At 43.3% G+C, this 23,596-nt stretch overlaps 1 long non-coding RNA gene across 1 annotated transcript; it reads left to right on the forward strand.

Moving 5' to 3' along the window:
- The first annotated feature begins 1,813 nt into the window (after positions 1-1,813).
- On the forward strand, positions 1,814-22,609 carry LOC135411205 (uncharacterized). Its single transcript, XR_010429043.1, has 3 exons — positions 1,814-3,094; positions 8,125-10,666; positions 14,947-22,609. It is a non-coding gene; the product is annotated as an uncharacterized LOC135411205 (long non-coding RNA).
- The last annotated feature ends 987 nt before the right edge of the window (positions 22,610-23,596 follow it).

A 23,596-nucleotide genomic window follows, 5' to 3' on the forward strand; every position in this document is an offset into this window, starting at 1 on the left:
CTTCTGCCAAGCAGGACAAAAACTGAAGATGAAGGCACAGGAAGGAGCAATCTCCCAAGCCAGAAAAGGAGAAGGGAAAGGGTGCTGCCTTTGGAGGGCCAATTGCCAAAAAAGAAATACAATCATCAGTCTGCTCTTTCTCTGGCTCCGCAACAACTAAAGAGAAGAAATCTTCCAGTAGAGAATAGGTGAAGGAATAGTTCTAATTTTGTTGTGCTTTTGTTATTTTTTTCTGATGCCTATTGTCAGCTGTGCCAAAAAGGCAAAATTTACAATCCTGATCTGGAATACGGAGCTGCATCCAGGTCCATAACTATACCTAATGCTGAAAGGTAAGATGTAGGAGACATAATTGCTTGTATTATGGTATTTTTTTGTGCTTACTGCAGGAGATGTGTCAGAGAACTAGAAAGCTGAATTCTGCTTTCACCCACCCTGGAATATCCATCAATCCCCAGCAAGACTACCAGCCCATTTGCACCACTGTGAGCAGAAGCAGCCCTTTGGTACACAGTATTTTGTCTGGAGTGCAGTGGGCAGCATGACACAGGGATGGAAAGGAAACGTGGTCTGCAGCAGCCTGAAACAAAGTGCTGGATCTTAGTAACGAAAGGCTGCACCCCCCTGTGTGCACAGGGGACAGGGCCCCGTGGGTGACTTTTAACACACAAGTCACACATCAGTAGATAATGCACAATTTTCTAATAATGGAGCCAGAAGCCGTGCACTGGAAATGTTCCTGGGCACAATGGCATGCTTCTGTAGTTGCAGCCCAGGAGGCATGAAGCAGTGAATTAGGATGAGAATCTCAGCAAGAAAGTCTCGCTCTGGGAGGCAAGCTGCAAGAGAGATGTCTCCTCTTACTGCTGTTATTACAAACTCTGAAGGAAAATCAGACCTTCTTCATCCTGTTGTCCTGCCAGAGAGGATGTGTACCTGACTGCTGAGTTCTCCACACTCAGCTGGCACAGGTCTCATGGATCAGGTCATCCTTCATGCTATCCCTGGCACTGAGCATATGAAGGATATGGGAAAAGTGGGGAATCACTGTGTTTTCACCACCCCCTGCAGGTGGATAATCCCTTAGGCACTACTTAAACTTGCCATTTGGTGATCCCCAGGATCACAACCAGTGAAAAACTGGTTAGAGAATGACTATGGTTTAGCCACTTCCTTCACTGTGTTGTCAGAGCTCATCTGTAAACCTGGGTCAATACATTATCTGTCCTTCCTCCAAAATTTCTGCAGAAATAATATAAGCGATGCCATCCTTCCTTTACAAGAGGAAAAACAAAGGGCACAGACTGTATTTTTGCTTGACATCGGTTGGTAAGTTGGTGACAGGGCTAGAAAACAAATTTTGCAGTCTGGATACAACTTCACCATCCTCATGACATGGTCCTTGCACTTTAATTAGAGGTGGCAGACAGCAGGTAGGAGGAATGACAGCCACAGGGATTTAAAAGAAAAAGCTCCCTGTCTTTGTGTTCAGTCTTCCAAGATTTTTGTGACAGCAAAGAACAATACCGAGGCAAAAATTCCTGGACAGCAGCAGCAGGACTGTGCAGCAGGTGGATCTCTGTCAGCTTTGTAGGCATGAAGAGGTTTAGAGAAGTACGGTGTGCTGGTTTAAAGGTAAACCAGCAAGGGAAAACGAACTCAACCCAAAAGAGAGATTATAAATCAGAATAATAATTTAATAAAATAATACAATAAGTACGATTATACAGACAAACAATTGGTTTTAACCCACAAAACCCAAATGTATAACCCAGCACCCTGGGACATGAACAGAATGGTGTTTGTTGGCCCCCTGAGTCCAAAGTAAAAGGAGAGGGGAAAACCTGTTGGTGAGAGTGCTGTTGCAGTCTGGTCGAGAGTGGTGATTGCAGTCTGGTAGAGGGTGGTGGTTGCAGTCCAGTCGAGAGTGGTGGTCTGCAGTTTGGTTGAGAGCGGTGATCTGCAGTCTTCCTCTGGATCCCACGAGTGGTTCCAAAAGTCCCAAGACTCCAAGATTATACATTCTCCAGTTCAGGCAGGAATGCTCAGTACTTCCCTCAGGGTGGGGGGTTCCTCAATGGGTGTGAGGACAAAAACACCCTTCTATCTTGCAGGCCTCTTAGCACCTAATTTGTAGCCTGATGAGTCAGGCTGCTCTGGGCAGAGGGTGCAAATAGTCTATTGACAACAGTTTCTGGGAAATGGCATGGAAGGCTATAGAATACACAGTTTTGGGTTACACCCATCCAGTGATGAACTGGGCCCAGCTGTTCTAACTAGGACATAGGGGTATGGGATGGGTCAAGAGGTGGGGCACAGGCTGGCACTGGAAGCCGCATGGCTATAAACCACTCAGCAACAGCCAGTGAAGGAATGTGGCTGGACAAGTGCTCTGAACCTGGACAAAACCAGTTACTTTAGGTAACAAAGAGAAGAAGGAACAAGTATCTAGTTTATGTAAAATGCACCATACATAATGCATTTGGATGTAACCGGAGTTGCAGACCAATGAAAAATGAGCAAGGTATAAAAACAGACCTATAAAATAGACCCCAAAAGGAGCAAGAAGAGGAAACCATCAACATCAACATCATATTTTTCTGGTGATCGACTCCACATGCTAACAACACACCATCCCCTCCCATCAGATAGAAACTACCACCATCAAGAGACAGAAGACCTGTGGAAGGGTGAGCATAGAAGCAGGAAACTAGTGGAAAATGAAAAGTTTTAAAATGCATTCTTACTACTATGGAGGGCTTTTTTAATGTACAGAAGTATTCTTCCTATGTTATAGTCAAATCTGGAGTGTTATTCTTGGATTACACTGTTAAGATTTCGATTATACTAGCAACAAATTCTTGGGTTTATATATGTATAAATATATATACATGTGCGCACATTTCCGCTGAGCCTATAAACAAGAACTTGGATATAATATTTAATTTCAACTTCCTGCAGATGGAAGATTATTCTGGAATTTAAATTTAGTCCTTTTGATACAGACTAACTAATGCATTCAGCCCACAGGAAAATCCAAAGAGGTATTACATCACTAAAAGAAGAGAACTGGAGACTTGAAAAAATTTAAAAGGTAAACTTTAACTACTTTTTTTTTCTTCTGAGGAGAATTGAACAGAAAGTTTGTTTCAGAGTGACCCCTGCATTTTCTCTGAAAAGACATGGTTATATCCAGGTGAACAGGAGCAAAAATCATCTGTATAAGAGCTTAAATGGAATAGTCCTTAGCCTCATGCAAATTGAAACATATGTCATTTAGCCAAGATAAATTCCTTAATACCCCTTAGTTATTTTGACACTAAAATCCTCTATCACATGCTTCTGAGAGTCCTTCTGCCTGGTGCTGGGAGGAGTCCAAGTATATCTGAACAAGATATACCAGGCTCTGTAGTGGGTTTTCAGGATAGAAGTGACTTATAAAGGTTTTGCCCTATTGCACCTCAGTGACTGAGTAGGGGCAATTTTTGAATAAAGGAGGCACAACTACAAACACATCCACCCACGAGTGCTTCATTTAAAATTGTTCTACCAGATTACCTTGGGAGCAGGGCATTTTTATTGCGTTGTAGGAGGCTGCTCCATAGCCCTAATAGCTCTCATCACAAATCTACTTGGTTGACGAAGTCCAGTGGGATTTCATTGCTGTGTAAACTGACTGCAGTGAAGGCAGGGACTCGGGGCTGGTGCATTCTTATTTTTCCAAACCCCACCTCTCCTCCTTGAACTGACTGCTGAGGAGGCGAGGGCCTGGGGGTCACTAAATCTGTGTGCCATCCATTCTCTACTCTATTCCTCCTTGTCCTTTCCCTGGCTCTGCCAGAGATGCCACGATGCCACGCAGGGCGGGCAGCAGCACTGCCTCTGCATGAGCAGGGGCCTGGGCATCGCTGTACATGCTGGACGTTTGCTTTTCTGCTCCTCTCTCCCTCCCGAAAGTAGCAAGCCAGATGGCCAAGCCTCTCCTGACTTGTGAGCATCCACTGGAGCATTTGAACTGTGCACCCTGTCACTGTAGCTCTGTATGAAAGTGGGGAAAAGGCAGGAAACATAATGTTTGCACTTATCAGAGAGACTCAGTTTGATAGCGGTTGAAACGGACAACATTTGTACAGAGAATGAACATGCACACGCTACACCATGAGGTGGGGAGTAGGGGCATCCCAGTTGCTACTAAATCTTTGCTCACTCAGCTGGAGAACTGTTCTGGCTCTTCCTCTTGAAGTATATGGTGGGAAGCTGTGGTGCTTGGTGGCCAGCAGAACGAGGCAGTGGTTGAGAGAATCAGGCTCTACCCTTGGCCCTGCTGACTGACTTTGTACATACCTGATCAAGAGTATCCAATAATCATCTGGCTGCAACATTTTTTGGAGGCTGGCTATGTGGGACCCCAATACTCACTGGGTGTCCTTCCTTTCATACTGGACAGCTGCTGCAGCAGAACCTGGACTTCTAAAATAAGCCTTTCTCCTTGTGCCACAATGCACCACTTGTCAGTCAACCTGGGAGGGAAAGAGCACTTGTCAGCACGCAGTGCCTTCCTGGCATCTTGAGTGTGTGTATATGTGCCTGGGAAGTGCTGTTAGGCAGTATCTTACACTTCTCAAAAGAGAAGTCATGTGCTACCTCAGAAAGGTCCTCTTAAATCTCTAGGTAAATAAAGACTCTAATGTCTGTTATCTGACTTCACAGCCTTTCAGTTTCATTAAGTTAATAGCCTCCATCAAGGGGCCAGCCCGGATGCTTGCAGTTGATTTAAAACCTGTGAATTCATCAATCTTAAATTGCACTTCAAGCAAAGTCAGTGTACTGCACCCTGGGGACACATGGAAATCCTAATGCTCAGTGCAGGACCTTGATGCCAGCAGGACAGGGACCAGATAACCAGGGTCCTTTGTGCAATCCTTATGTGGGTTTGTTCAGATGAGAACTTCCCTGGCTGTGCTGGTTGCCCACGTTTCCCTGGTACGCAGTGGGATGTTTTGTCTTTTCAGGCAACATGCTAAGCAGTCATGGGGTGCTACGCTTGCAGACAACTCCTTAAGGAAGCATGAGCAGAGGTGGACAGGTTTGGAAGATGTGTCATGGGGCAGATAAGCATTTTCTTAGTCGACTTCTTAGTTCAGGCCTGTACAAATTAACGTCCACCCTTGCAAAGACAGCGCTGTCTTCTCTTCTCTCACCACAAAAATTAGGCTATTCCCTACAGGCTTTGAGAAGTGATTCTTGTGTAGATAGGAGTGTGACTCTTTGTCATGGGATTTCTATGGAGATGAAATTGCTGGAACCTTGGACAATGGACAACAAGAATCCTAGAGAAACCTTAGAAAGACTATTATTCCTAATCTAGCTAGATATACTAACAACATAAACTATGTGCCCTTTGGACAGGCTTAGGCTCATGTACTTTTACATCTGGACTAGCAGGTGAGGCCTCAGCTGGCTTTTGGTAACTCAAAGACATTGACATTGTGCTGTCAGTCAGGGAACTATGAAAACCATTGGCATTACAAATCCTTTTCTTAGCTCACGGGGAGGACTGTTAGAAGAGAAGCCAAGCCTGTGTATAGACATATAGAGTCAACCAACATTAATTTTACTTCACTTTTAGTTATATCAGTTCAAATCAAGAGGATATGTTTCTGCTGACAAACCTTGTCCTAACTTGACTGAGACTTAACATTTTTCAACCTTTCACCTCTGAAATGTGTGAAAGCCCTTCTGACTAACTGGATGATTGAGACCTACAAGAGAAATCACTGCAACCTAGCAAAGGTGCCTTGTGACAACTCTGAGATATTTTGGTACTCATACATGAAGCTCGTACTGCCACTATTAATATTAGGGGTCCAAAATTAATCATTGTCTTGTCCAGATCCTTTCAGGATCTACCTCTTTTGTAGAAGTTCTCCACCCTCAGTCTCACTTCGCTGTGTGGATTCAGAGGCACAGTCTGAGTTTCTGGATGCACTGCAGAAACAGAGTCAAACTGCAGAGTAGAAGATATGGACTGACTTCAGTCTTGGGTCCTTTGGGCTGTTGGTATTGCATCTTTCAACAGGAACAATGAAATTAAAACTGAATCAGAAGAAGAGAGAGAGAGAGAGAGAAAGCGAGGGAAAGAGTGAGAGGCAGCTAACTCCATATCTATCCATGTGCAAAGCTCATTATATGAGCCCTAGACAGTTTCTGAAAATGTCCAGTCAGAGAAGAAAGAAAGAGTGGTATGTGCCTATGTTTTTATCCCAGCTCTTTCTAATTTGTAGTTTGTAATGATATCTTATTTTTTATTCTTGGATGCTTTTCCTCCTTGAGGAGTCCTTGCTACTGCCTGCCTTTCATACATAGCAAGGTCCTCATCACATCAAGAATTCATAATCAACCAAAAATATTCAATAGGAATATAAAATATTTACATGTGAAAGACTGTTAGACTGAATGAATCACTTGTGTTACTCTGTTGGAAATTGTTCACTTAGAGAGGGCACGAATTTTGCCAGGGCACAAGACTGAGATTCTGGATGAGTGCTATGGGTATCGTGTGGACGAGACCTCAGGGTGGTCTTCATAGCTCCTGTCCTTGGCTGCTCTGTGGTGCATGAGGATGGCTGGGAGCCAGGTTAGTAACTTTTCCAGGATGGGGCAGACTCCAGGTGTCTTTGCATAGTGAGCCAGACCTTGTTTTGCTGAGCGCAAAGTAATGATATAAGACAGAAGGAGGACAGGTGGCCAGGCTTCATTCAGACATCTGACAAAACCCTTATTTACAACCCAGATTGTCACCTTCTTTTAAGTGCCTTGCTGATTCTTCTTCAGCATAGGTGCACTTCCAACATCCTCAATTTCTTTGCTGAATCTAGCCCATGTATGTACCTTTCTCCTGCACAGTGAAATCCCCACAGAGGCTGTCTCCGGTCGCAGTCTCTTTTCTAAGCTCTGCTCATGCTCTGACTTTCTCAAGCCAGCCCTTCTCCTGTACAGGCTCTTCAAGACTGTTGAATTCTCCTGTAATCACCCTCTTTTTCGATAGCTGCATATGGATGCAGCACAGTTGTCATGGCGTGAGCTGGGAGAAATAAAATTACTTTGGCAAGTGACCCAAGGGCATGTCCACACCGCGCAGTGCACTGCTGTGCTGAAGGACTGAGTGAGCCCAACAGCAGGGTGCTGCATGGAAACATTAGCTCGGGTCATGGAAGTGGCACAGCAATGCCAGCAGACTGCTCCCAGCAGGACCAACTCCCTGGAGCCAGCACCACACAGTGAAGCTCCAGTGCCTTTGAAACCACAGCAAAATCATGACGTGCAAGCCTGGAAATTTCTGCCTGATCTGCACTGCATGATGGACATATGCTCTCTAGTGGAAGCGAGAGCAGAAGATGCCCTGTGTTTTTGGGCATGCAGTCTAGGATCCATCCATGTGCACTATCACAGCAATGAATAAGTCAGTTGTAATTCCCTGACTGAATATACCTGGTTGCTGTTTGACACTGGCCAGCTAAGGTTCTTTTATAAACCAAATATATATAATTAAATGGCAGGAACTCAAACAGTAATCAAACTGGACCATGTCTGGGACAGTAGTCTTGGCTGTTTTATATACTGTAATGCTCTTTTGAAGGTAAGGAGTTTCAAGATGCCTCTCTGGAGGAAGCTATTTAGAGCAGCTCTGTTCTAGTACAAGAAGTGGTAGCAGGAAAGAAATCTGATAAGAAAGGGTGCTGACTATTGGAATGATTGGTAAATACATGATTTCAAAACAGAGATAAAATTCATCTCTGTAAACTGGTCATCTCTAGTGTAGTTTCTGCTCCCACTCTCATTCACGTACTAAATAGTGTGAGTGTGGTAAGGCACCAGAAAATGTTGCCCAGGGAAGCTGTGGATGCCCCATCCCTGTGTTCAAGGCCAGTTTGGATGGGGGCCTGAGCAACCTATTCTAGTGGAATTTTGCCTCTGACAGGGAGATTGGAACTAGATGATCTTTAAGGTCCCCTGCAACCCAAACCATTCTGTGATTCTATAAACAGAAACAGCTGTCAGAGTATTTCTCATGAGACTAAGCAGGCTTCTGCTTTCATATGTTTGTTGGTTTAATTTTGACAGAAGGGAAGGACCTATTCTGGAAGAAACACCATCACATTACGGTACTGAAGCAATAAATCCTGTGCTCTGTCAACACACAAGGGGCGAAAGGGCTAAAAGGAGATTGGAGTTTCCAGAAATCTATGTTATACAGGATTTGAACTCCTCTGCTCTTACCGCTTTGGTATGGGACCAGTACCCCGTCGTGGACAAAGATTCATTGGTAGTTCAATTTTATTAACTAGTCCCCAGAGAGAATTTAAGGGTTTGGGTTAAAAGGCAGGGAGGAATCTACACTCATTTCACCCACTGTGAGCTTGGGTAAGTCCCTTAATTGCTCTATGCCTCAATTCTCTTTCTTTAAACAAAGGCAAAGTCACCAGGATAAGTTCTAAAGGTGCTCTGCTGGTGAAAAGGTAGTGGTCATCCAGACAATACTAGCAGTGTATTAGCATCAGGACAAGGAAAATAACATTGTTTGATCTGAAGTCTTCTTTCAGGAGACTTCTAGGAGGAAGAACATTGGTCCACAAAAAGTGCTATCTGATATTTTCTCAGCATCTTCGCTGCAGATTCCAAACTTTCTTGTTGTTCTTTCTGTAATGAACTCTGGGAGCCTGGAAGATGCACATGCATGTCTTCACACTCACACACACACACACACAGGGTTTTTTTTTCTAAAATGTCCACATAGAAGAGACTGTGAGCATCAGAGCTGTGCAGAAAAATGGAAAAGACCCAGGGATTTATATTTAAGAGCAGGAGAAGAATAGGGGTGGTGGAAATCACTCAAGAATATATTATAGATAACAATCCTGTGTTGACAGAGGGATGAACTAGGTGACCTAATAAAAACTGTTGTTACAGATTTTTTCACTTCTGTCACGTAATAGAGGACTTCAGTCTCCAGAGCTGTCAATCCAACAGCTTTCACTGGCAGAAGTATTCACTCAAAAATAATCTTGGTAAAAGGAGAAAACCTCAGTTAACTGCTTGCCTGGGGCAGATGGAATGCAGCTAGAAGGCTTGTTTGGCAAGTAATTATAAATGCACTTTTGCTGCCCAGGTGCAGGAAGCATAGTTTAAGCTTTTACTCATTAACGTCATTAAAATTTCCATTTCAGCTGTTGCTTTGGCATTGACAGTGCATGCAAAATTGTGACCAGGTCAAGGCAAAATTGGCAGCAAGGCTGATGCTGGGGACCATGAGTTCAATTGCTTAAAAGAGGCAGAAAAACACCAATAAAAATGTAAAATGACTCAATTGTACCTCCATGCACTTTAGATAACAGGAAGGGTGGCCTTGAGGACAGAAAGAAATAGAGGAAAAGAAGGTTCAAGAACATAGGAAATGCCACGTGGGATCTGGCCAATTATCAGTTAGGTTGGTATTTTGTCTTTGATACTGATGGGCGCTAGAAGTTACAAAGGAAGACTCACAGGATCTCATGCTGGACAATTAAGGATTGCTTAGGGAAATATCTTCCCTAGCACCCTCATTAGTGGTTAGCTGACATGCTATTGTGAAGCTATGAAGCTTTTATATTCATCATTCGTATCTTAACTTCTTCTATTGTAAATCTGGAAAATTTCAATATCCGCAAATATCTCTTTCTTATTTGAATCCTTCCACACCCTGCACCTCAGAGATATCTTGTAGCAGAGATTTCCACAGGTGAATGAGGATGCCTGAGGAGAAGTATTCCCTCTGATGGAATACTTTCCCTATCGCTCAGTTTAATGAGATATGCCTTTGGTGCTGGAGTGTGAAAGACAAGGTAAATAGGAGCACTGAATCTTCTTTGTTACATAATTTATTCTAACTATTTTGAATGCCTATTTTATTCATATGATTTCTAAAATAAATACACCTGCCATTTAATTTGCTTCCTACATGGAAATCATGCTATTCCTTGAAACAATTGTGTTGACTATTTCTAGACCCTTTTGATTTCTGCTATAATTTTCTTTGAATACAGAGCTGAACACAGCATTACGGACAGAATGCTCTTTCATACTGATTTCACACCATTTTTAGTGAGAAACTCCACCCTATTCCCTATGCATGCCTCATCAGATGGAGAGAACTGTTTGACCACAGAGGAGCACAGTGCTACAAAGATGTAGGATGCAGCCCAGGAGAACATAAAGCCTCTCAAATTTTGAACCTAGGACCACATATGGATACTTCAAATGAATCCTTCCAACATGCATTTGTTACCAGGAAACTTAACACCCTTATGTGGTTGATTACTCACATCTTCCTCTAAGTTTGACAAAAAATATTTAGCATTTGCCAGTGTCTCCACCTTACTGACTGTTTACCACATTGTCCATAATCTACAATAACAGATATTTCTAGGAGCTAGATGCAATGCTGCTAGTAATATTTTTCCGTGTTGGAAATGGCAGACTTGATGCTAAATTATGTATTTGTTTTTGCAGATGCTTAGCCAGCTTGTCTGCTTGCCATGGCATGATGTTCTCATTAATAGAGTACCTGATTGCCTACTCTCTTGTTTGGATCCTGTTGAGAACGCTTTGAAAATCCAAGTGAAAACAGGTAGATGATTTTCATTTGTCCCATATTTGCTGACACGCTCAAAGAGTACTAATAGACTGAAGTGGGTTTGCAAATGCCCTTCCAGAGACCCTGTTATACCTGCAACTTTTGGATATTTTGTCATTCCAGTCTTGTTTGCATCGCAGGTAGCAAACACTCCCTACTCTGCTTTCCCAAACACCTGTTGCAGAGAGCTGCTGCAACATCTGCTGCCCCCTCATTCTCCTTAGAGCTGATATCAGCCAGGCTGCACACTTCTTGTAGCAACTTAGCAACTTCTTTCTCAAACTCATTCAGACCATCAGATGTACCGTGCGACTTCTGTCAAATTGCTTAGCTATTCTGTCTTGCTGTTTCCCCTCCTTCCTCTTTGTATAATAAGGTAAAAGTAGTTATCTCCCTCACAGTGGGTTGGAGAAACTTACTTCACTCAGTTTTGTGAAGTCCTTTGAGTCTTTCAGAACGAAGTTGCTACACAAGTGCAAAGTACTATTATTCAAGGACTTAAATAGTATTCCTAAGTGTATATGTGTATATATATAAATATATGAAAATTTCAGTCCATCTTTAAAAATGTAAGTTCTATATGAAATGTTTCTGTGATTGGCTGTTTCCAATGTATTCAAATGATACTATGCTTAGGAAAGAATTGCCTCTGTTTGTATGGATGCTGTAGATTAATTGTTTTATCGTATCCTTTCCTTGCAAACATCCCGTACATATTAATAAGTAATAACAATTATGATCCCAAGCCAACTGCAACCTCCTATTTCAATTTTTTCATATAATCTCCCCTCCCCCTTTTTTTTTTAAATTCCATTTTTAATACCTTGCCTCTTTTGTTCTGTTGTGTTTTTTTTTTTCTGCTTGCTGAGTGGATTATGTGGTTTCCCCCCTGAATTTCCAATGAAGCTGAAACATGAATATGATTTTTGCCTTTGCTTTTGCCTACACTGTCACAGCAGCATCCATGACAGTGTTCCATCCAGCTCAGGGAACAGAGTTTACCCCATCAATGTACACATTGGTTCTTGAAAGTTACTGGAGACCTAAGCAACATCCCTCATGCAGCACCTCCTCACATTTTTCTTCCACTCCTAATGGCATGCTCCAATAATCCTTCCTTTGTATTTACACATTGCCAAACAGCTACCTTTTGATCTCATAAGTAATTTCTTTTCTGTTGTTATCTCTACCTCTTTGATAATTGCTATGGCAATTTTTTCTGAGACCCCTTCTTGTTATGTGGTAGAGACACTGATGACCATCAGGTCAAATCCCTGAAAACATATTGCTCATTAACCAGATGAATGGGCCTGTTGCCATTCTCTGAGTCTCAGATGGATGTGCAGTCAGAATAGATGATCTTTTATCCTGATACACCCATCTCTGGGGCTTCTTCCAGGAGTCATTTCTCAGCTGATGGCTCTTACAATTGGAAAATGATTGGCTTGTTTGCCCTAAAGTCCACCCACTCTGTCTGGGTTATCCACCCAGCAACTATGATTAACTGCAATTATCAAATCGTATTGGTACTGCTTCATCACACAGCATTGCCCAACACCAGACTGGAGTTTAAGAAGTTTGTTCCACCCTCAGTGCTTAGCCTGGCCCTTGCTCCACAATAGCTCAGCACTTTCATCTTCCTCCAGTGCTCTGCAGCAACATCCCAGACCACGTGTTTTTTCTTATTGCTTCCCCTTGCTTCAGAAGGGAAGCTTCAGTTCTTACATCAAGGGTTTATTGATGTCCTCAGATGCTCTGGGTAGGCGTGCTGGGGACATGGCTTCAGGGAGACCCTCTGCTCCTGAGCTGCCTCTGCCACATATTCTCCTGCTCACACCCAGCTAAGCCACACAATCCTCAGGGACTGGGCAGCACTAGCTCAGCAGCTGCCCTTTATAGCTTTTTATGGTAACTCAGTAAATGGCAACATCATCCAAGCTCCTTGAAGAAACATTTTCTGATCCATTTATCCCTCTCGCAAGTGGGAAAGATGGAAGCAGGAAAAGCCAGGTGTCTGTGGCACTACAAGGCAATTTGTGAACTGTATTTTGTCTATTTACTTGAAAGCACAAAATTTGTCACTTGTGTGAGTAATTTACTGCTAATTATGAGCTTACAATCTGCAGATAGAAAAATCAGAGCCAATGCGCATTTTCAGAGGAAAAGGAAAATTACTCTGAGTACTATATAATTATGCACTTAGCTGGGACTTGCTCCTGAGGCTTTCTAGAACATTGGTTTTCAACTTGAGCAAGTTTACATACAATTGCGTTAACATGTATGTGTGAAGGGAGGGTAGCATACACCAGAGAGAGCAAAAACCCAGAAGAATAATGGCAGAAAAACCAGGAGGATAGAACCTAAAGTGGTAAACAGCTAAAATTTCCTTCTCAAAGCCCAGAGGAGCAGTAATTCTTGGCTGAGACTGAGCACTACTGTGCATCACTGCTGTACATCATGCAAACCATTCATCTTTTTGCTATTCCAACCCTGAACTCCTCATGCACAGCTCTTCCCCCTCCTCTGGCCCACGTCACAGCCTGATTCTTCCCATCCTAAGCTCATGAATGCACTCAGCTAAACTCAGACCCATATGTTGCTGAGTGAACTCAAACAATGGAAAGGAAAACCTCATTTTCATTCCTGACTTAAGGCAGCATTGAACTGGGGTCACCAGAGCTGCCAAACCAGCAGGATAATCTCTTGCAACATACGACTGCAGCCAGCAACTGGGCTTTGCTAATGCCGTATGCTACATCTTCATTTTGTGTCTTCTTTGCAAGAAAGAGAAACCCCAAAATATTTCGGCAGATTAAGCCACACAGTTACTGATTTAGTAGTCTAAGGGCAAAGAAATGGAAGCCAGAGAGGTAAAAGATGTTGTCAGCTGAGATTTGAAATGGGATGAAGAGTCAGTAAGGCAGGGAGCTACAGGAAGGAAAATGTTAAATACTTAATTGAATTTGTGTAAGTGATTCTTTAATGATAAACTAGGGATAGGTGAAGCAGAGAAATTAGAGATGGAAAAGATATATTAGGTCATCCAGCACATAAAGCAGTTCAGATAAAATTAGTCTTTTCTGCTCACAGGGAGCCCCACTCTCATTCATTCTTGCTCATTCTCCATTTTGCCTACATATATGAACAACCTAGGTTTCACTTGCATTTCAAACCTACCAGAAATATTTTCAGAAGTCTTTATTATTTATAATTTTTCTTTAAATTAAGAGAATGTGGTGCAGAATTTACTAGAATCCTTGGAGATGGGTGTTCTTCGCTCGTTGCTACCAACAGAGTAGAAGCAACATGTATTTGTGCTTCCTTTGCTGTCTGTCTTCCTTCGGCTGCAAAACAGAATTCCCTGGATGTAGAGTGGAGACTGAATTGAGCAGGAGCCCTGAGGCTGCCTGTTGAGATCCCTAGTTTGACAGGCACCTCAGTGCCAAACAGGGCCTCTGTTTTTGCTATGCAGACATTTATCTACCTGGAAATGGGCAGGCAACCCAGACAAAAATCATTAAGCACAGGCCTCTAAGAGCCATAAAATAATCAGGATTAAGACTTCCTGCTGAGTCAGTCACAGGGATGGTTTCTGGGCACCAGAGCTCTGTTGTTACACAGGAATCAGCATCCCAAGACCCATGTTGAGCTCTTGCCAGCAGTTCCAGCCACTTGGAGAAATGTGTTTAACTTCTGCATTTGGTTTTATCTGGGGGACTGTGGAAAGGGCTGTACCAGTTCTCCTGGGTGTCTTTCATGAGCTGGAGTGTGTCTGGGGGGCTCTGGGTCTATGGAGCAGAGCACATATATTTGGGCACTTAGCAGAATCTACAGGGATATTTTTGTTTTACCCAAGACAATCATCAGCCTCTGGATAAAGCAGCATCTGTCAGATTTCACTGCAGAAATATGAATTACTTAAGCAGTTCTTCTCCTTCCCACTCATGAGAAGGGTAGTTTGGAACAATGCCAGCTTCACTGGGGACAATCTAACACCATAAACTGATTTTTCATGAACAATGGTCTGAAATTTGTAATGAATCTGCTTCATTCATGTTCACTCCAGTTTTGCCCTCTACTTTGTACCCAAGTAGGATGAGTGAGGTGAGCTGGTAGGTCTGCCTGGGGAAGAAGAAAATTTAAGCAATTATTGCAGGAGAATGAGGAGATGTTAAATTTAGATTCATAGGAAAAAGTACTTGAGGAGCTAGTCTGACATCGGAAACCCACTGGGAGATGACCTCCCCATCCAAACCTGTTTCCATTTTGTGCAGTGACTCCTTTCAAGGAACTGGCCACTCAAGGGGAACTATGGACCAGATTGACTCCAGAAACTTCAAACTGTAAGTGCATTTGCAAAAAGAACAATCTGCCAATTAATGGCTCGAAAGAAAGGACAAATTAATCGAATGAATGATTGATTATGAACTACTCTCCCAGTCCTTCAAATCTCCAAATGCAGTTGCAAGTCCTTTCTAACCCAATCTCCTCATCAAATCTTGTCCCTTTTAAAAAGCTGTTGTATTATTTTCCTACATTATTCATGTACTGAAATAAACGTGTTGGTTATGGAGTTGTCCCATCTCCCTTTCCTTCTGCTGAAAATATTATTTAACTTAAAGGTGACAGTTACGTAATTTAATCCTTGCCTTTCATTATTAATGAATTTTAGCATGAAAAATGTAGGCATTTTCCCTATTCTGCCATATAGAACAGAATTATGTCAGATGGAATTTTTTTCTCCTTTTTTGGAAGAAATATTTATTAGAAACTGTCCTCCATAGTGCTGACAGAGGAAGTTTAAATGGATAAGTAGTTTGTGCCTCCTTATTTTTAGCCTTCTTGTTGGCTATTTTCAATAACAGACCTTTCCAGTGCCTTATGGCCTGTTGGCTTGAGTCCTTTCTGGGATGATGGATCTCTGCCCCCGCAAGCAATTCTGATAAAATCAACAAACACAGTAGTGAAGGTGAGCTTGGCTAAATCCTGAGTTCTCTCATGAGTTTTCTCACTTGAGACGAGGCTATAGTTCCTGTTTTACATGTCTGAAATGGAGCATGGAGAGATAATATGCCCATTCACAACATGATTACCAGTGACAGCAGCCTAGAGTTTCTCGTGACCAGTCCCCCCTCTTCTCAGGAGACCACCATCATTTTCACAGCTGCCAGCTCCCCCAGGACATGGAGCTGCCCCCACATTCCTGGTTCCCAAGTGCTGTCTCCATCTTTCCTCCTGCTTTCTGGTGTGATTATATTCACTTCTGTTTGCACACACAGATGGAGCTCAATGGATCCCTAATAGCATCATTTACTTAATTAACATGCAATTAGCTTAATGAATATTTTAACCTCATTATGTAGTTACTCATCTTATCTGTTGCGGGTAAGTCTAGTGCCCAGCTCTGGACTGTTATAAAGACAAGACAAATTAGTCCAGTTCTTCAATTATGTTCAAGAGGCCTCTGTATATGGTTCTTTCTCCTTCCCTTTACATGCCACATCTATGATGGAAGGACTGGTGTTTAAGGAAGCAGAACATGTCTTTTTCTTCATCTTCCCGTGAAAAACTAGACATTTCTTTAGAGATGAGACATAAGCAGAGGGTGGTGATATTAAATTCTTGTAGGCGGCTACGTGTTGTTTCTGCTGACTTGGTCAGGATGAAAGCACTATCTATGAGACAGGCTTTCCTGGCAGAGACATCTCCTAGCTGTGGGGCTTTCATATTTTCAGCCTGCTGTATGCTGTGGTGGTGTGGTGCACACTTGACAGTGGGACAAATGCCCTTTTCCATCATGTTCTTCACACTCAGGATTTGTACTTCAGCAGAAGCATTACCTGCGCCTTGCAATCATGGGATAGGTGTTCATCAAGCCACTGACCAGCATGTGGAAAACCATCCTGAGGTTGTCAAAGGAACAACAATTCTTTGAGCTCAGATGAAGGAGGAGAAGTACTGTAGCAGGAATGGAACAAGGAAGGGTGTCTGCTCTTTCCCTCAAGTGATCCTCTTGGATCACCCTCTTCTTCCAGGCAGGTATCTTAGCAAAGTTTGGCAGGAGCCTGCCATGATGTGAACTTCCCATCACTTCCTTCTCCAGGCAATTAGTTTGTAAATGCAGCTAGGGGCTGGGGGAAGAAAGTTTGCTTGAGGTAAGAGTGACCTCTTGAGCTGACTGAAAAGTAATATGAAAGAGAGACTTGCTCAGTCTTATTAGATGGGCAGATATCCTAACAGATCACGTCTTCACTCTCTAACTGGGACACGTGTGTGAGGGAAAATCTTGCTCCCACCATCCTCTGGGAAAAAAACAAAACACATTTCTGTGCTGACTTGTTTACTACTGGCATCTCAGCAGCCCCCTCACTGACTCTTCCTTCTTGTTATGACCTGGGGAAGGTAGTCATGGAGGAAAGCAGGCTGAGAAGTCATTTAGTCTCACTGGGAATCCACACAAAAAGAGAGGAATGGACTTCAAATATCTTAACAAAAAGAAAATATCTCTGGTAAAATGCCATTGGAAAGTTAAGAAAGCAGTGAGTACTATTTCCTTTAGGCTATCCTTTTTGTTGTTTTGAGTCAGCAAGGTTAACCAGAGAAATAGAGCAGAAAGTTTAGATAACTGGGAACAGCTACAGTTGGGTTTTCAAAGCCTTCCCACAAACTTCAAAGGAAAACAACAAGCCCTATTTGCACAATGCGTAGTCCTGCCTTCTTAACCTAAAACTGGCTGTGTAGAGAGGGAGAGAAGTGAAATACTAAGGGGGTGTTGGCAAAGAATAAGCACAGAAATAATGAGGGATGTCAATGACAGGAAAGCTGTGCTCCCTGCTCCGCAAAGCCAAGGTTCCTATCCAGCAGGGCTGTCACGTGTCCTTCTTGGGTCTGCATTTTTCTGACAGGGTCCACCTCCCTACCAAGACAGGCCCAGAGCTCTTGGTCAGCTATTTCTGTCTCTGATTCGGCATGTCATGTTCAAATTCTGTCGAGGTATCACCCAGCTCCTCTCCTCACAAAGGAGCAACCGTGTTCAACGAGGTAATGAGCTGAGAAGATTTGTGGGTGTGCATATTGCAGCAGGGTCAGCCCATGCAATCCATGTAAAGAGCACTAAGTCTGCATTATTTGTCTTAATCTATCACTCTTACAGAAGCAGCTGTTACTGGGCCTGAATACTTTATCAACAGGACAAACACAGCTAGAACAGCCATCCATTCCAAAGCCAAGTGGACAGACTTGTATTGCTCAGTGCTGTGACTGCTGAAGCCTGAAAATCAGGTTAAAATTCATTTGTCCTCATCCTTTGGCTTGATTGAAGCAGCCTTGTGTTGCAGAGTTAGTTTAGTCCCCATTTCATCCTGTAGCTACCATGAGTAGTTCCCTGTTCTTCCCCAGGACTAGGAGGGCCCTGTGTCCTTACTCCAGATGACAGAAAAGTATCTTTTCAGAGACAGAGGAGGTAACTGATAAGATCAATGTGTTGCAGAACTTGAAAACCATGATCTCTGGTTGTCATTGATTTCTGCATGGGGCTTCCCAAAAAGTTTCTAGTAACGTGGTGTAACTGAGCCAAATTCTCAGCCAGGGTAAGCCAAAGTCAAACTGTCAAGTCACTGACTGCAGTGGACTTGATACACTTCAGTTCCAGGTAAATCTTTTTGCCTTGCAACACAAGGCAAGACACCCTACTATGTTCAGGAAAAGGACTAAGCATGTTGCTGCTGCTGGAGACAAGGCTGTATCCAGCTGCCAATATTTGTGCATGTGCCAGGGGGAGCAAATGCCTCCTCTCCTCTAGGTCAAGAGGATAAAGACTTTCATTTTGGGTGTGAAGACCCCACCATGTAAACTTTTTCATGATCCATGTGACTTCAGAGCCATTTAGGTGCTGGAACCCTTTGTGTGTGTAGCACAAATGTAAATCTGACCCAAAAGACTAACTGTTCCTTTTAAGATGATTTTTGGTTGTCTTTGTAGAAAGTTCACAGGGATTCCACATTCACAGCTCTGCTCTACATCAGCTGGCAGGCTCAGAAGAGGCCAAAGGCTGGCACCCTCACTGCTGGCCCTGGCTGGGGAATAATGGCAGAGCCCTGTGTAAGAAGCCGTTCTTCTCCTAACCCCTTGATATAGAGATGATGAGAGGACTTTTTTCACCAGGGCTGTCAATCCAACACTTTTCAGCAGCAGGAATACTGTTTAGAATAAAACAATAGACCCAAAGTTGATAATCAGATGTAAATTATGTACCAGTATGCAGAAGGCGAAGATAAGATTTGCATAAAATGTTTGTATGACAGTAGCTAAGTATCCCTAATTTTTTCCCAGAAGGTATCGAAGCACAGAAAACAATAATTTCTTACCCAGCTCATCTCCCCTCCTCTACCACAGCCCTCAGCCTGCAGTTCTGTATTTGAGGGCAGACCAGTTCACCAGAGAGGTACCTCTTCCCCTTCCACATGCTGGAGTGAGCAGCCTGCTGCAGGGAGGCTCAGGTCAGGCTTGGTGGCAGAGACAGCACTGTTGGTTTCCTTCCTCAGGAATCTCTTTTCCAGGAGGGGAAGCCATTAGCTAAGAAGGTGAAATGATTTGCTACTGCCCTTTTGTATTTACAGAGCTTGTTCAACAACTGCTCTCTGTGGAGCCTAAAATAGTCTTTTGAGGATGGGAAATGTCTCACCAGCTTCAATCCAACAGCTAAGTCTTCTGCAAAAAAAGCAATCCAGGGTGCCAGTTCTGGCATAGCTCCTCCTCTGCAAGCAGGCAAGAGTTTCTCACATGGTGGGGTACACTGGATATGTGCTTTGGCCAGTCTCCAGCTCAAAACACAGCTCTCCTGCTTCCACTGTCTTGTCGGAGTTTGGACCAGTGTTGGTCAGGGGTTGGGGTGTCTCCCAGAGCCAGTGGGGACTATTCACCAGTGCTAATGTGTAACCTATAGGTTTAAGTGACTTAGCCAAATACTGATGCTTTGCAATGTGGCTGCTGCACATCGTTTGGTTTGCAGGTGGAGACCGCAGGTCTTCCCAATGAGTGTAAGCAAAGTGGCTTCAATGTTAGTGTCCTCGATGCCTGCTTCTTGTGTTAGCTCAGGACTTAAGGTGCACCACTCGAAGGATGCCAATAGCACCCTTGCTTGAAGACTGTAGAGATCCCTCCTGCATGATGTCATCCAGCCACACTGTGCTCATCAGGGCTGGCCACGTTTCAGACACTGAGAAAGACAGAGTGCAAGGAGAAAGGGTGCTCTTAGGATGTAGGGGCTGCACGACTCATTTCAAACCCTGAAGCAGTGTCACAAAATGAAAGAGAGAAACCGGGGTTCCCCAGAGACGCCTGTACACACATACACAGGTCTGACTCATCTCTGGCTGCCCAGGGGCCCTTCTGTCACATGGAAAAAAGCTGAGCTGTGTCAGTTGCAGCAGCGGCTGCAGCAGCAGCAGTGCCCTGCTCTTGTAATTCACTGCCATCTGCTTCTCTCAGTCAGAATCTATAGCTATTTTCACCCCACCAGACGGTTTAAAACATGCTCTGATTTTTGTCTTCCATGCAGTATATTATTTACGATAGTTCTGGACCAATCTCAGCTGCAGTTCACCAAGGGAATTATTAGAGTAGTCCCACCTTTCTCCAACTCCAGCTCCATGTATAAGCTATTTTCTTCCAACAGTTATTGATATGTGTAAACATGGCCTCTCTCTTCCTCTGCCTCTCTTTTTTTCTCTATCTCTCTCTCTCCAACTGCATGTGCGCATATATGTGAACCAGGGCAAGAAACAAAAAAGATGATGCTTGTAAGAGATTAGTTTGCATGACACAGCTGGACAGCTTTCTTAGAGAAGGCTAGATACTGGGAATTTCCCCTTCATCAGTGATTGATTGTCTCTGTGTCTTGGGGGATTAGAATTCTGCATTTTGTGTCACTCTTGGCAAGTCTAAAAGTAACAAAAATGCACCTGTGACATGAAATCAGGCCTAAGAAAACTTATCATTTCCTTCCTTGGCTTCATAAATGTGCCTATTTCACTTGTATTGCTGGTTACTTCATTTAAGACATACAGGGATTGTGGCCTTTTTCATCACAAAGCACTTGATAAAGTACTTTAGAGAAGTAAGTACAGTGTTTGCCCAGGATGGACAGAGGAACATGGATTAACTCCTGCAGTTTGTGCCCAAGACCACAAACCTTCCATTAACCAATATTGTCTTCCAACAACTCTGATGACAATGTTTTTGTATTCTTTCTGCCATACAAAATATTTTTAGGTTGGTATTAACCTGTCTGTGCTTATGTGGGTGGATGCATATGTGTGTGTATATTATTACCCTTGGTATTAACAATTGCAAAATGTACCTGCTCGATTCACTTTATAAACAGCAGAAAGTACAGAACATCAGCGAGCTCTGCGCTGAACACAGCATAGGCTGTGTACATAGGAGGAACAAGGAATCACAGCTATGAAGAATGTGTAATAATGCATTCATGTTATTGCTTTTAAAATGTAACAATGAGGTTACAATCTGTTTCTCTTTAAAGGCCCATTTCAGTTCCTCTACAATTTTGCCTGCGAAATGTGTTTGGCTTGAAAAAGACCAGGCTGGCTCTGAAAGTAAGGGATATTTGTGCAACATCTGAAGGAGAGCTTATCAAACAATAATGGAGCAGTAGTTTATTAAAGATTTAACCCCTTTGACATTTTCATTTTTGTTTACTGTTTGTTCACATCCTACTAGCTCACGGATATACTGTTTATTGTCCTTCAGATTTTCCGTATCATTAATTCTGGCTGGAGGCTCCAGCAACAGCTGCATTTGAAAATACTAGATTATAATTGAAAGAAATTATTAATGATTTTGTTGATGTCCTCTTACTTTCTTATTGATTTCACTAAAAACCATCAGCTTGATAGTATTCCCATGGAGCCTAAACGGGAAGAGGGCATATGTGTGAATGTCATGATTCCCTGAAGTTTATCTGTGTGTGCTAAGGGCACAGAAGCCCTCTCTTGCTTGGGGTAAGCCACCCCCGTTCCCAACACTCCCCTGGCACAGTGAGATTGCATCATGTGTACTGGTTACAGTTTAAAGGGCAGAAGAATTTATACAGGATGGCCCAATTATCTGCATCCTTACATTTAAGTGGGAGGCTACATTTGCAGCTACAATATAATGATTCCAGGTTCAGCTTTGCAGATGAGAGTTTCTCTACCTTACTACAGACAGGGCTGGTTTCATGCACAGGCAAAGCTCTTGGCTGCCGAATGTGGGAGCCTGCCAGGGTCAACCAGCAGCCTGATTTGCCTGAGCTGGAAGATGTGGGATGGCTGTAGCTGCAGCAGGCATGAGCCAACTGTCCAGCCTTTCTCCCACAAGCTGTGTGGTATCAAGGCGATAGAAAAGAAGAAACACATCCAGGGAGGGACCCACTTTGCTGCTGCCACGCAGTTGAATTCTGCCTGCCCAAGGGTGAAGTGAAAATCCTTGGGCTGCAAAATTAAATTTTACCTACCCTGCTGATAAGCCTTGAGCCAACTCTGGTTGTAGAGGTATCTTCACCTTCTTCTAGTTTGACTACAAAGAGAGGCCTATTGAAAGATTGATTTTGATCCCTACTAAGAAAAAAAAAATTAAAAAAGGAGAAAGACAACAAAATTCCTCTTGCTTCAAGATTTTATATTTAAGTCTTACTGACAATACAATATTTTCTGAAAGTGTTACTTGAGGAGGAATATTTTGAATCTAAAATCCTTTACGGTACATCCATTGCAATATGTTTGCCACTTTTTTTGTCAGCCTCTCTGGGTCCAACATAAACATATTATCCTGCAAAATCTTAAATAAAGGTAGGTTAGACACTGCTTTCGCAAGAAGCAATTTGGTAAATCAGGGATGATAAATGTAGAACTGTGGTTTGAAAATGTGATTCTCCATCAAGACAAACAAGGGGGGAAAAAAGTGCTCATATTAGAAATTTTTATTGGTAATTTCTTAATCAGCCAATGTTCATTTTCCAGAGGGAAAGGCATCTATTTGTTCCTGTAAAATATGTCTGCTGTTTTCAGGGGCTCAGAGGTACATGGAGAATAAAGAATATTTAGCATGAGACACCTCACACAGGATGTTTGGAGCAGCGATGAGCTCATTCCCTGTTAGCTGTGGTGACCATACTCCATGTTATCCCCAAGACGATGTGTGCCCAGGGCAGTTGGACTGAATCATCAGGCACAGGGAGGCACATTTCACCCTATTTCTCCCTCCCTGCCCCTTCCTATCAGCCCTTCATATCTAACCCCACTGCCTTCCTTGCAAGGACAGGAATGTAAGGGAATTCTGTCAGGATTTTAAGCAAGTGAGGGGGTGCCGAAATGTGGGATGGAGAAAAATAAGGGCTGACTGGGCAAAAAGAAGGGGCAGAGCTGCTAGGTCCTGGAGACCCTGCCCAGCCTCTCTCCTCAAGTCTCCCCTCACCCTACCCATGGCCCAGGACCACATCTCAACCCAACCAGGGGCCACCAGTCCTTGCCCCAGCAAGCAGTGCTTTCTTACATGCTGGCTTTCCCCAAATTTCAGTTGTCTACTTGCTCCGACATCTTTCCAGCAGTCCTTGCTTCTCTTCCCATGCTTCAAGCTGCCCCAGTGTCTCTCTTTCATCCCTCCCCCAGACCATTTCCCACCCCTGCCTTTCACTGTCCACTCCATTAATTCCTGAGTCAGTGCTGCCCTGATTCACCACAGCTTCTCCCTCTCACCTGGATCTTGCTGGTTCCTCCAGTCCCTCCTGAAGCTGGGTGGAAGGGTGGCACTGTCTCCCTGATGTCCCCCCCATTCTTCATGCCAAAGACCAGGAAAAATCAGAGTAGGAAAATCAGAGGCATCTATTCCTTATTGCCAGCATTATATGCCATGAAACCTTCCAGC

This window comes from Pseudopipra pipra, chromosome 3 (assembly GCF_036250125.1).
Source record: "Pseudopipra pipra isolate bDixPip1 chromosome 3, bDixPip1.hap1, whole genome shotgun sequence".
In the NCBI taxonomy this organism is placed as follows: domain Eukaryota; kingdom Metazoa; phylum Chordata; class Aves; order Passeriformes; family Pipridae; genus Pseudopipra; species Pseudopipra pipra.